This window comes from Peromyscus californicus, unplaced genomic scaffold, assembly GCF_007827085.1.
Source record: "Peromyscus californicus insignis strain IS unplaced genomic scaffold, ASM782708v3 Scaffold_2__1_contigs__length_46816999, whole genome shotgun sequence".
NCBI lineage: Eukaryota > Metazoa > Chordata > Mammalia > Rodentia > Cricetidae > Peromyscus > Peromyscus californicus.
The window spans coordinates 18,055,723-18,067,605 of NW_026294540.1; the positions used below are offsets into that span (position 1 = coordinate 18,055,723).

Here is an 11,883-nt window from a genome sequence, read left to right on the forward strand (position 1 = left end):
AGAGAGTCCTTTTCCCGTGTTTGCCTTATTGGTGTGATTTCCATCAGCCTGTATGAAGGACGGCTGTAAATTTGGGTTCCTTGTAAACCTCCCAGCTCCAGGTGGAGGTAGAGCTGCCCAGCCAAGCTCTGTGGTTTCTGTTCTCACCCTGGAGGGACATGCAGCTTTTTAGAAATCCAGGGTTACTTCTGACCTGAGGATTTTAGCTACGTTGGTTGAGGGGCTTGCTCAGCGTGCATTAACCAGGTATGGTAGTCCACACCTGTCCAAGTGCATTCAGGAGGTAGAAGCAGGAGCATCAGAAGTTCTAGGTCAACCTCTGCTATGTAGCTAGTTCGAGTCCAGCCTGAGCTACATGACACTTTCTCTAAAAGAACCCAAACAAAACATAACTAACCTCACATAAACAAACAAAAATACAAAAAACAAATGCACAGGAGTTCTCTTAAGTGACTGTCTGGGGAGCAGAAGTGGAGCAGAAGAACAGCACCTCTAGCCTCCTGGTAGGTACCTTGTGACATTATGTGCATTCTGGGGTCTGGAGGCACAGCTCCCCGCCTTTCTCATGAGTCCTCTCAGGTCAGCACAAGCCACTAAGAACCACAGACACAGCCTCCCCCGCCCCCCGACACACACACACACACACACACACACACACACACACACACACACACACACTCACACACACACAACAGAACTTACTTGCAGATGTGTTTCAACTCAGCGTCTTCACATTGGCTTTACCAAGGATGTTTAGAACAGCAGGTTTTCCTGGTTCTATGTGGGGAGAGTTGTGATTCTTCACACTCTGAAATGGTGCGCGAGACACGGATGTCGCACATACTTCGTTGTCCTCATCATCTCCGTCAGACTTTATACCCAGTGCGTGGTGGGATACATGGCCTGAAAAACAAATAATGCACATTTTAAGGAACTCCAGGCTGGCATTGTATTCATCTCAACTGCTGCGGAACTCAGATTTAAACACTCACTGGTTGGCTGCAGAGAAGGCAAATGTAGTTTCAAATATGCATTCAAATATGTATGAGAATCAGCTTTTCATTTATTAAGAAGAACTGTCCTGTCAGACCACCAGCTTTGGGAGTTAAAATATATATATGAAATGCATAGGACATAAATAATGTGTAAGCACAAATGCTCTCTGAATCCAAGCTAAATATAATTACTCCTTCTGTATTAGCTGTTATTTCTTCATTGAGAACATAAAGAAACATGATCTCCCCATGTAGGGCTGAAGATAAAAGACTGAAGAGTTCAGAGAGATTGGGAAGGTCGGGCCTGTGTAAGGGCGTGGGGTATATAGCCAGGAACCTTGGGCAGAGTTTGGGAACTCAGAATAGCTCCAATGGACGGGCAGCAGAAGAAAGAGATTTGGTGTGTGGAATATAAACATTGAATTTGGCCAGACACCATATAAACTTGAAGGAGGAAGAGGGCATGAGAAACCCATGGACCACGCAGCATAGCTGGGTGTGGAGATGGAAGAACCATGGCTGTACTGACCTCTAGAAAGAGGATCATTTTAGATGCTGGGATGTGGCTCGGTTGGTAGATTGCCAGCTTAGCATGCATGAAGCTCTGGGTTTAGGCGCCAGCATAGTATGAAACCGGACATGGCGGTGTGTGTCTATAAATCCAGCATTTAGGAGGCTCAGAAGTTCATCCTTGGTGACAGCTACGTGGAACTGGGTGCTCAGCCACTGGTTTTATTTGTGGCCGCCTTTCTGTCTGCAGCCTTCTTCTCTGCCCCCTTTAGAGGGCTCAACCCTTCAGAGTGACTCCTGCCACTGTGAAATGGAGATCTGATGCCCACTTTCAGGATTTGGGTCTCTACATTGTGTGGTTCTCTAGCTTCTGAGACAGCACCTGCCCCTAAGCCCTTGTTCCTTGACAATGAATGGTTAAAGCCAGACCCTGTACCAGCGTCCCCCCACCCCCCGACCCTGTGACAGCTACTTGCAGGAGCATAGAGAGGAATCTGGAAGGAAAGGGCTGTATTTGTTTGTTTTCTATTGCTGTGGTAAACGCCATGACCAAAAGCAACTTGGGGAGGAAAGGGTTTTATGTGGCTTACACATCCTGCTCACACAGTCCATCACTGAGGGAATCCAGGGCAGTAACTCAAGCAGGAGCAGAAACAGGAACCATAGAGAAGCATTGCTTACTGGCCTGCTCAGTCTGCTTTCTCTTCCTCCCCCCCCCCCTCCTCCTCCTCCTCCTCCTCCTCCTCCTCCTCCTCCTCCTCCTTTTTCCTGAGATAGGGTTGAACTCACTCTGTAGACCAGACTGGCCTCGAACTCAGAGAACTCTTAGACATACCCACAGGCCAGTCTAATGGAGAGAATTCCTCAGTTGAGGTTCCCTCTTCCCAGGTGACTCTAGTTTGGGTCAAGGTGTCAAAAACTAAGTGGCACAGGGCTTTTGCTTAGGGAACCTTAAAAGGAGAGCCTACAGGATCATCTATATTTATCTGTCTGTGTCCTTATCTATCTATATCTAATATCGCTATCTAGCTATATGTCTATCTAATGTATGTGTATATCTCTATGTATATGTAAATCTATCTATATGTATAACTATATATCTATCTATAGTTATATGTATCTATAACTAATATCTATCTCTATCTCTACCTAATATCTATCTATATCTCTATCTGTATCTATTTTTTTTTTAATCTAAAAACTTGATGACTAAACGTATTTCATGGTTGTGAGCACAGAATAATCTCTGTTTTTGTATACTTCACCTCTGGAAAATTTCAATTAAGCGAAGGTTTCCAAACCCGCTCAGCATTGATTTCTCATTACCTCAACAATCTGGTTATTTCTCCATTTAAGAAGAAATGAGTCCAGTGACTTTCCTCAGTGTTTTTTATAGCTTAGTTTTATAGCTTCAAAATTAAGATCCATACGACATTTAATAGAAACTGTGAATTCATATTCTGACAGGGTTGGGCTCTTCAAGGGAAGTTTATGCTTATCCTCTAGAAGGTTTCTATTTGTTCTTTAGACAACTGGAGAGAAATAAATTTTGGAATATTAATGAGGGCAGTGGCTAATGTTTATAAAGGGCGTGTTATACGCCAGCTCTTATCCTTAGTGGGTAACATGGCTTGTTTTCTTTTCTTCCCCAAGACAGAGTTTCTCTGTGTAGCCCTGGCTGTCCTGGAACTCACTCTGTAGACCATGTTGGCCTCGAACTTACAGAGATCCACGTGTTTCTGTCTCCCAAGCGCTGGGATTAAAGGCATGCACCACCACTGCCTGACCAGCTTATGTTTTCATATATATATAATTTTTCTTTTTGAGGCAATGTCCATGTAGCCCAGGCTGTTCTCAAACTATATATAGCCATCGTGACTTCGAATGCCTGATCCTCCTGCCCCGCGCCCCCCCCCCCCATCCCGGTCTCCCCGGTACAGAGGGAATTTGTCCAGGCTGGGAGGTGGTGGTGCTCAGGGGTCTTGTTCCCATTTGAAACGCACTATGGCTTTCTTTCTGTTGCATGCTGCTCCTTCATCCAGAAGATGGAGGCAAGACTCTCTGGAAGTAGAAAATGCCATGCCAAGTGCTTCGAAAACTGATACTTTCTAGATTTGATTATTCAAAAAAATCTTCAAATTTAAATTTAGATCACTTAATGGTAAAACGGCACTTACCACCGAGCCTGAAGATTTGAGTGTTATCCATGGGACCTAAATGGTAGGAGAAGAGAACCGACCTGCAACTTGTCCTCTGATTTCTACATGCCTTAAAAAAACACACACACACACACACACACAAATAATAGGTGTACAAAAATAAATAGAAGTTAGTTGAATAGCCACTAAGCATCCAGATCCCAGTCCCTGTGCATTTGGAGGCTCGGAGGCCCCAGCAGGAGTAGGCCAGGGCTCCAATGTTGGACAGAGGGGCTCTGGCCAGGGAAGAGCCTTGGCGGGGCTTGTCAGAGGGGTTCGGCTCAGCCTCTCGGTGTGGTGCACAGGCACCATGCAGGGTTAGCTCTGTGAGTCCTAACAGTCACACCTACCATGAGAGGGTTGGGAGAGTGAATCTGTGCCCCAGGGACTGAGGTCCTGCAAAGAGCCCAGCCCAGGTGAAAGATGCGGAAATGGAGGCACGCACACACGCACGCGCGCACGCATACACACTCTGCTCCGAACACATGCAGATAGTTGCTTTCACCTCTCTCTATCCCTGTGACTCTGTCCTCCATCTCTCCCTTCTTCCATCCCATCATCCTCTTCTCCCTCCCTCCCTCCCTCCTTCCCTCCTTCCTTCCCTTTCTCCCTTCCTCCCCTTGTGCTTTCCTTTCGAGAGGAATTCTGGCACTGTCCCACCTAGCAGCCCCCCACAGTGGATTCTCTCTCTCTGCCTTTATTTACCCAGGTTCATCAGGAGAAGGGACTATTCCTGTCTGAGACCCCCGCCCTTTTGCTGGAGACAGAGGGCACAGTCTGGCTGAAGGGAATCAAGCCCCTAGTGACCCATGGAGCCTGGGCTTGATGAGTGTGGCTGGGTGGAAAGAGCCACCAGATGGGGCTCACGCCTCAGGAAAACAGAAGCTGCACCTGGGGTTAGCTCAGGCCCAGACCTCAGCATCACCTGGGCTCAGTGTGGGCCTAGCTGTCAGGAGAGTGGGGGCACCATCAGGAGAACCCTATTAGTCAAGAATTCTCCCAAAATATGAGGTCGAGAGGGTGCATGGTTTCTCCAGTGAGCTCCATGGTGACCCCCGACTATCCCAGCTTCTGCACAGTCACCAGCTGACGTGCAAAGCTTGCCTCCTCCGTATTCTCGCCCAAACAAAAATGAGTTGGACATGGATCTGCCTCCTGGGGAAGGGGCCAGTTGTGGCTCAGAGGGGTTGAAAGGAAGGGTTCTCTTTCCTCCCATCCCTTACTCTTTCTGTCTGCCTATGTTCTATGAGGGCTCACCCAATCCCACTGCAAGATCCCTCACCAGGCACAGAGGTGGGTGGACCGCTTTGATACCCAGGTGTGTGGCAGATAGAATGGTGTCCCTGAATAGGAGCAGAACAGTGCTGCTCTGAGTGGGAGTTCACTGTAAAGAAGGTGCTGGCTGCTGAGTACCCTGGAAGTCAGCAGGTGTCTGGGGTATCCCTTAGAGGATGCCCTTGGGCTGTCGCAGGCAGGGTAATGCTAGAGGGGAAGATGGGCCCAGTCACCTGCCTGCTGCCTCTGCTTACATTTCATTTCCCACTGTCCCCACTTCCTGTGGGCTTTGTCTCCAAGACAGAGCCGAACCCAATATCCACTGTGTCCCATCTCTGCCAGGCAGCAGCACCTGGTCCTACCTGGTCTATTTCAGCAGCCACCTCCATTGCAGCATCTTTCCAGGTCCTGGGCAGCCAAAGGAACCTGTTTGAAATAATGAAAATTTAGTTCCATCCACCAAGTCTGAGAACCCTCTGTGCTTCCCATCACCTATAGGTAGTGATGCATGTGCTAGGCCAGGCTGGGGGGTACTGCTTAGTGCCCACCATGCCCTCCTCTGCCCAGACCCACTGGTTGTGGCCCACAGGGGCTGGTCTCGGGAGCAGAATACCATTCCCTTGCTAGCTTCTTGGTTGCTGAGCTCTCCTTGGCCGAGGTAACCGCCAGGTTCCCACCCCAGCACCAGATGCGCGGTTTTAATTTCTTCTTTTAGCCATCTGTAAACGAGCCAGCTGCCTCCTCATCAGCCCCAAGCTCCTGGAGGGCAGGGCCAGGAGCTGAGGAGGAGAGCTGTGGAATGCTGTCTGCTGGGCAGGACATGGTTGTTACACCCAAGGACTCACAGGGATATGCGTCTCACTTTTCTATTGCTGTGATAAAACATCATGACCAATGCAAATTATAGAAGAAAGAGGTTATTTTATTTTATTTTTTGACTCATAGTTCTAAAGGGTTTGAGTCCATAATGGCATGGACAGTGTGGTGCACAGGGCAGGAGCAGGAAGCCAAGAGCGCCCATCCTTGGCTGGAATCATGAAGCAGAGAGCAAATCAGTAGCGGTAGTGGAGTCCTTTTTAATCTCAAAGTCTGCCCCCAGTAATCTACTTTCTCCAGCAAGGCCGTGTCACCTAAACCTCCCCAAACAGCATCACCCATGATGTGAAGGACATTTTTCATTCAAGCCACCATACGTGGTCACCGGCATAAGACCCGCCCACAATCAAGCCAATCAAAACTCCAGCACCGATCAGGTAGGGGTTTCCCAGGGCTGCAGCCCTAGCTGAGAATCCATTGGCAGTTGATGGCTGTGGGGGAGGGAGTATGTGGCTACTGGTAGGTTGCTCAAAGCCTCGTGGATGACCCTGAATCATGTGCTACTAATTTCAATGAGTTCTTTTTGTTTTGTTTTTGTTTTCAAGACAGGGTTTCTCCATGCAGTTTTGGTGCCTCTACTGGATCCCGCTCTGTAGACCAGGCTGGTCTCAAACTCATAGAGATCCGCCTGGCTCTGCCTCCCGAGTGCTGGGATTAAAGGTGTGCTCCCCTTACCCCCCCCCCATTATTATTATATTTTTTTTAAAGGTAGATGAAGCTGGAAAGATGTGTTGAGGGACCATGAGAGAGAGCTGGGGTGAGAGAGTAGATAGGATTGAGATACTTTGTATACGTAGATGAAATTTGCAAAGAATAAATTAAAAATGTTATTATTATTATTTTTAAAAAAAGAAAGGATACAGTCTCTACCAGCAATAGAGGATGACATGGAAAGGAAGCGAACAGAAAACAGTTACTTATCTGAAGACAAACAATGCTTGTTTGTACCACTTAAAACACAAGCAAACTTGCCGGGCGGTGGTGGCGCACGCCTTTAATGCCAGCACTCGGGAGGCAGAGCCAGGCGGATCTCTGTGAGTTCGAGGCCAGCCTGGGCTACCAAGTGAGTTCCAGGAAAGGCACAAAGCTACACAGAGAAACCCTGTCTCGAAAAACAAAACAAAGCAAACAAACAAACAAACAACTTTATGCAGGTGTCTGAGCCAGGCTCCGCACACCTGCAACCCTGGGGGCAGCTCTGGCCGGCACCTTCATTTTATTTTGTTGGCTGTGTTCTTTGTGTTTCTGAGTGACTCACTGCCTGTGCCACTCCTGGCTACTCACTGGGGATGGGCGGCACATGGTTTTCCCAAGGCCGATTTGTAAGCATCCATGATCACTCACTTCTGAGCTCTCCGAGGAACCAGATTTCTGTACATGGTTTTTATTTTAATTGTCTTAGTGGGCACACCTTCTCTGCCTTTTGCTGATCTCCGTTGGTGGCTTTCAAGATTGTATCCTTGGTCCTAGAGGAAAGCGTCTCCCTCGAAGCCGCTTGACCTGGTTAAGTCAGCACTCTGGCGTGCTCTGGGGTGACAGCCGTGCGGAACCTGTGATTGCTCCAGGCTGACTGACTGCAAATCGGCTTCTGCCCCGATTTGGTGTGCGCACTCCACAGACCTCTTGCTGTGGCCTTTGCCCTGCAGTTCTTTGGTCTATTTGCTGTGGTGGCCCCTGGTAGGTTTCAGAGAGGCAGTCTGATGTCGCACACATAGCCCGGACTCATGGGAGGCCATGGAGTGTGGACCAGTCAAAGGCATCCCAGCTCCTGACCTTTGGCAGCTTCTGCTGGTTGGGAGTGACTCTCAGGGTTTCTCTGTCCTTGAGTCAAAGGAATGGGCTGGGCTTACCCCATGATGTGCTTGCCACGCACGGCACCATAGTCAGTATGGACAGACACGGCTGGGCTTGAGTCTTCTCCCTGGACCACATTACATTAGAAACTGGTTATTTCATCTGAGAGGAAGGAGGAAGTAAGGACTGGGCTGCAGGCTGGCGTGTTCATGGCTGATTACGCAGCTGGGTCCCATGGAGGTACTGCTGCTGGGCCAGCTGAGGCCAGCTGCCAGCCCAGTGAGTCCACTTTTGCTATAGCTGATCAGGAGGCCGGGTGGTCCAGGATGGCGTTCCTCTTGAAGTGGCATTGTATCTGTATCCTTGATGTGGCTGCCCCAAGCATCTTTCTGCATCGTTTTCCAAGGAGACTTGAGAGAGTAAAGCAAAAACTAAAGCTAGATTTTACCTCTAAAGTCTACTGAAGTTTCCTTCTTCAAAGCTTTGCCTGCAAGTCAAAACAACATCACTTCTGACGCCCCGTGCCGATAAAAGCAAGGTCCCGGTCTTGTCCACTGGCAGTTCCGGGAAGGGGAAATCGGACTTGACTCCAACAAGTGGAGTGAGAGATCTACAATGTAAAGAAGACCCTCGCATGAGGGATGGGGGCATGTGGCAGCTGGCTTAGCAGACAGTCCTTGACCAAGAGCAAATGACTGAGTGGCAGGTAGCTCATCCACTCACAGGGATGATATCCTGGTTCAGGAGATGGTCACTGCAGAACCAGGAGTAAGATTTTCTTTCTTTCTTTTCTTCCTTTCTTCCTTTCTTTTCTTTCTTTCTTTCTTTCTTTCTTTCTTTCTTTCTTTCTTTCTTTCTTTCTTTCTTTCCTTCTTTCCTTCTTTCCTTCTTTCCTTCTTTCCTTCTTTCTTTCTTTCTTTCTTTCTTTCTTTCTTTCTTTCTTTCTTTCTTTCTTTCTTCCTTTCTTTCTCTTTCCTTCTTTCTTTCCTTCCTTCCTTCCTTCCTTCCTTCCTTCCTTCCTTCCTTCCCCTCTCTCTCTCTCTTTGGTCTGGCTATTTCTCTTCTTTCTTTCCACCCCTTTCCCTAGTTCTCATTAAGGCAGCCATCAGGTACATCCGATTTCTACCTCTGATCTTTCTTGCTTCAAGCCCTCTTCCCAGACGTCATTGCTGAGAAAATAATAAACAAATAAACAAACAAACAAAGGGGTATTTTATCAGAACCTATCCCCTGTCATTCAGGATTTTGCTCTAAGATCGCCCTGCATTTTGCAGCAGTAGTAAGCAAGGGCCCCAGCTTCAGCCCCAATCCTCTACATCAGATAAATCACAGATATGGCCGGCATCGTAAAGTAATATTCCCAAGTGCTAAGCCCCTCAAATAATTTTAATAAGAATGCTGTTCTGCTACGCAGTGAGAATAAATATGTTGTGTTTTTATGGTGAAAAGAGCACCAATTTACTAGAAAATGTGTAACATAATACATAAAAATAAAATCCCACCCACATAAATGTTGCTATTTATATTGCCAGCTATAAAAGGCATTCAACATTTAATTAACAATAATTTTGAGAATATGTGGATGTTCCTTCTTGACAGTAAACTCTGAGGCACTGTCTCCTGGTTGGAATTTACTTGAGCTGAGGGAGTAAGAGAATAATAGTAATTAAGTGTTTATGAGTGCCTACATGAGAGTCTGTGTGTGTGTGTGTGTGTGTGTGTGTGTGTGTGCGTGCGCACACACGTGCGTGTTTGTGTGTGTTGTGGGCACAAATATGCATTCAGGTGGTGGGGTGCATGTGGAGGTCAGAGGATGACCTTCCCTGCTGTTCCCCAGACACTGCACCTGGTTGCTTGTTTGTTTTTAGTTGTGACCGGGTCTCTCATTGACTTAGAATTCACAAGTAGGCTAGGCTAGCTGGCCAGTGAGCCCCGGAGATCCACCTGTCGCTGCCTCCCTGGCACTGAGACTACAAAGTTGTGTGCTGCCACGTGGCGGTTCCTTCCCGTGGGGTGCTGGTGATGGAACTCAGGCCCTCATGGTGGCAAGGCAAGCAGTTTCCTGACTGAGCCATTGCCCCAGCCCTCTCAGCATGAGATTCTGTAGCAATTGCTGCCACTACTGTAGTGGAGAGTTGAGCCCCATCCTCAAGCCTCCTTGTCTACTTCAGGAAGGGGAGTTTGTGAACTGAACCCCGGCCTCCTGGCTCAGCACTCCTGAGAACTCCATGCAAGCAGAATCAATAATGAGTGCTCCCTTCTTCTCCCTAAGCAAGCTTTGCTATCAGAATACATTTTAATTTTCTAATTTTGAAAGGCTTTGAAATGAAGGACTGGTCAGCAGGAGCCTCTCAGTGTCTCAATTAATAATACACACATGGTCTGAAGGGAAGCTACAGGGGCCAAAACAAAAACCCAGGTCCTTCCCACGCTCTGCATTCGGCCTGCAGGGACAGTGGCCTTTGCTCCTTCCCAGAGGATCAGTGTGAGCTCAGAGGTGGTAACTAGCGTGTTGGGAGCCACACATGGGGGTGAAGTAGTGCAGAACTTAAACACAGACTTGACCCTGAACCTGAGAGCTTCCTTCTGCACCAGGCGTTGCCTGTGGTAGGAAGAGGTTCTCTGTGTCCAGTGTGTGAGGTGACGGTCTCTGGCTGTGGCCATAAAAAGAGGGAAGAAAACATGACTCCTGGGTCACTGCAAAGAAAGAAGACAGGATTTTTTTTTTTAAAGTTCTTTCATTAGCATATATTAATTACATATAGTTAATGTATTCGGACCATACTCCTCACTTACACCCTCCTGTCCCCCTTTACTCCCATTTGGTTCTCTTCCCAATGAGTCCCTTTTCTCTCCCTCTCTTCCCCTTCCTCTGTGTGACCCAGTGGTTATTCTCATGAGCATGGGTTCCTTACCAGTGGCGACACCACTAAGGACAATAACTCTCTTTCTCATATTAACTTTCACTGCTGTGATAAAACACCATGAACCAAAAGCAACTTGGGGAAGAAAGGATTCTTGTGGCTTCTAAATCTTGATCACAGTCCATCGTTGGGGGAAGCCAGGAACTCGCGCAGGGCAGGAACCCGGAGGCAAGAACCGAAACAGAAACCGTAGACGAAAGTTGCTTACAGGCTTGCTCCTTGGCTTGGCCTAGAACTCGCTCTGTAGATCAGGCTGGCCTCGAACTCACAGAGACCCACCTGCCTCTGCCTCCCGAGTGCTGGGATTAAAGGCATGAGCTGCCACCACCACCCGGCTCTCAGCCTGCTTTCTTACAGCAACTATGCCCAAGGGTGGCACCACCCACAGTGAGCTGGACCCTCTCACATTAAGCAGCAATAATTTAGAAAATGCTCCACAACCGCAACATTTCACAGCGCTGTACCCCTTCCTTCAGCTCTTACAATCTTAACACCCCACACCGTGTTCCCTGAACCTGGAGGGTGTGATAAACACATCCCATCTGAGGCTGAGTCACTTATCCTTAGCACTTTTGACCATGAGCGAGTCTCTGTGCAACTACCTCCCCCTGCAGAAATAGGCTTAAGAGATAATTCTTGTTGGACTAGGGAAGACTGGAGAGAGACATGATTGACAGCTCTAGGGTTTTTCCCTGGGCGTTCACGGCAGGTGTTTATGGGCACAAATTTGTATAGGGGTGTGTGTGTGTGTGTGTGTGTGTGTGTGTTTTCGTGCATGCTGCTTCTTATAGTTACTGGCCACTGCAAAACTGCCAGAACAGTGTGAGCATATGGTCGTAGATATGGCATATGCATGTGTGTGTTTGTGTGTATACACATATTTGTGTCTGTGTCCACACACACACACACACACACGAACACACAAATATTTTTATTTGTGTGTGTATGAGTGTGGGTGTGATCATACCACAGCACACACATGGAGACCAAATGACAAGGTATGGCAGTCGGTTCTCTCTTTCCACCATGTGGATCCTGGGGATTGAACTCAGGTTGTTAAGCTTGGTGGCAAGCGCCTTTACCTACTGAGCCATCCCTCCAGCCCGACCTATACAGTGTTTCTTAATCCCAATGCTTGCACCGCCCTGGTCCCGCACTGAAGTATTGTTTCTCTAGGCTGTGAGTCTGACGTAGGGGATGGAGTGGTCGTGGATGACCAGGAACTGGTGCAGACATAGGCTTTCAGACGGGTCCTCGGGTTCCCCTCCACTCATCGCTCATGTGTGTTTCTCATTCACTTCCTGTCTTTCA

The 11,883-nt window shown here is 48.1% G+C and overlaps 1 protein-coding gene and 1 long non-coding RNA gene across 5 annotated transcripts in view; one reads left to right on the top strand and one right to left on the bottom strand.

Annotated features, from left to right (window-relative positions):
• Glt1d1 (glycosyltransferase 1 domain containing 1) overlaps positions 1-11,883 on the top strand; it is a 69,296-nt gene that overhangs the window by 55,699 nt on the left and 1,714 nt on the right. The window lies entirely within an intron of this gene.
• Positions 5-11,878, bottom strand: LOC128121082 (uncharacterized). Of its 2 annotated transcripts, none has more exons than XR_008222061.1 (6): positions 10,564-11,878; positions 10,221-10,345; positions 5,341-5,404; positions 3,683-3,718; positions 703-903; positions 5-148 (listed from the first exon to the last, which is right to left on the bottom strand). It is a non-coding gene; the product is annotated as an uncharacterized LOC128121082 (long non-coding RNA). The 2 variants fall into 2 exon arrangements; XR_008222060.1 differs by having other exon boundaries at positions 3,683-3,773.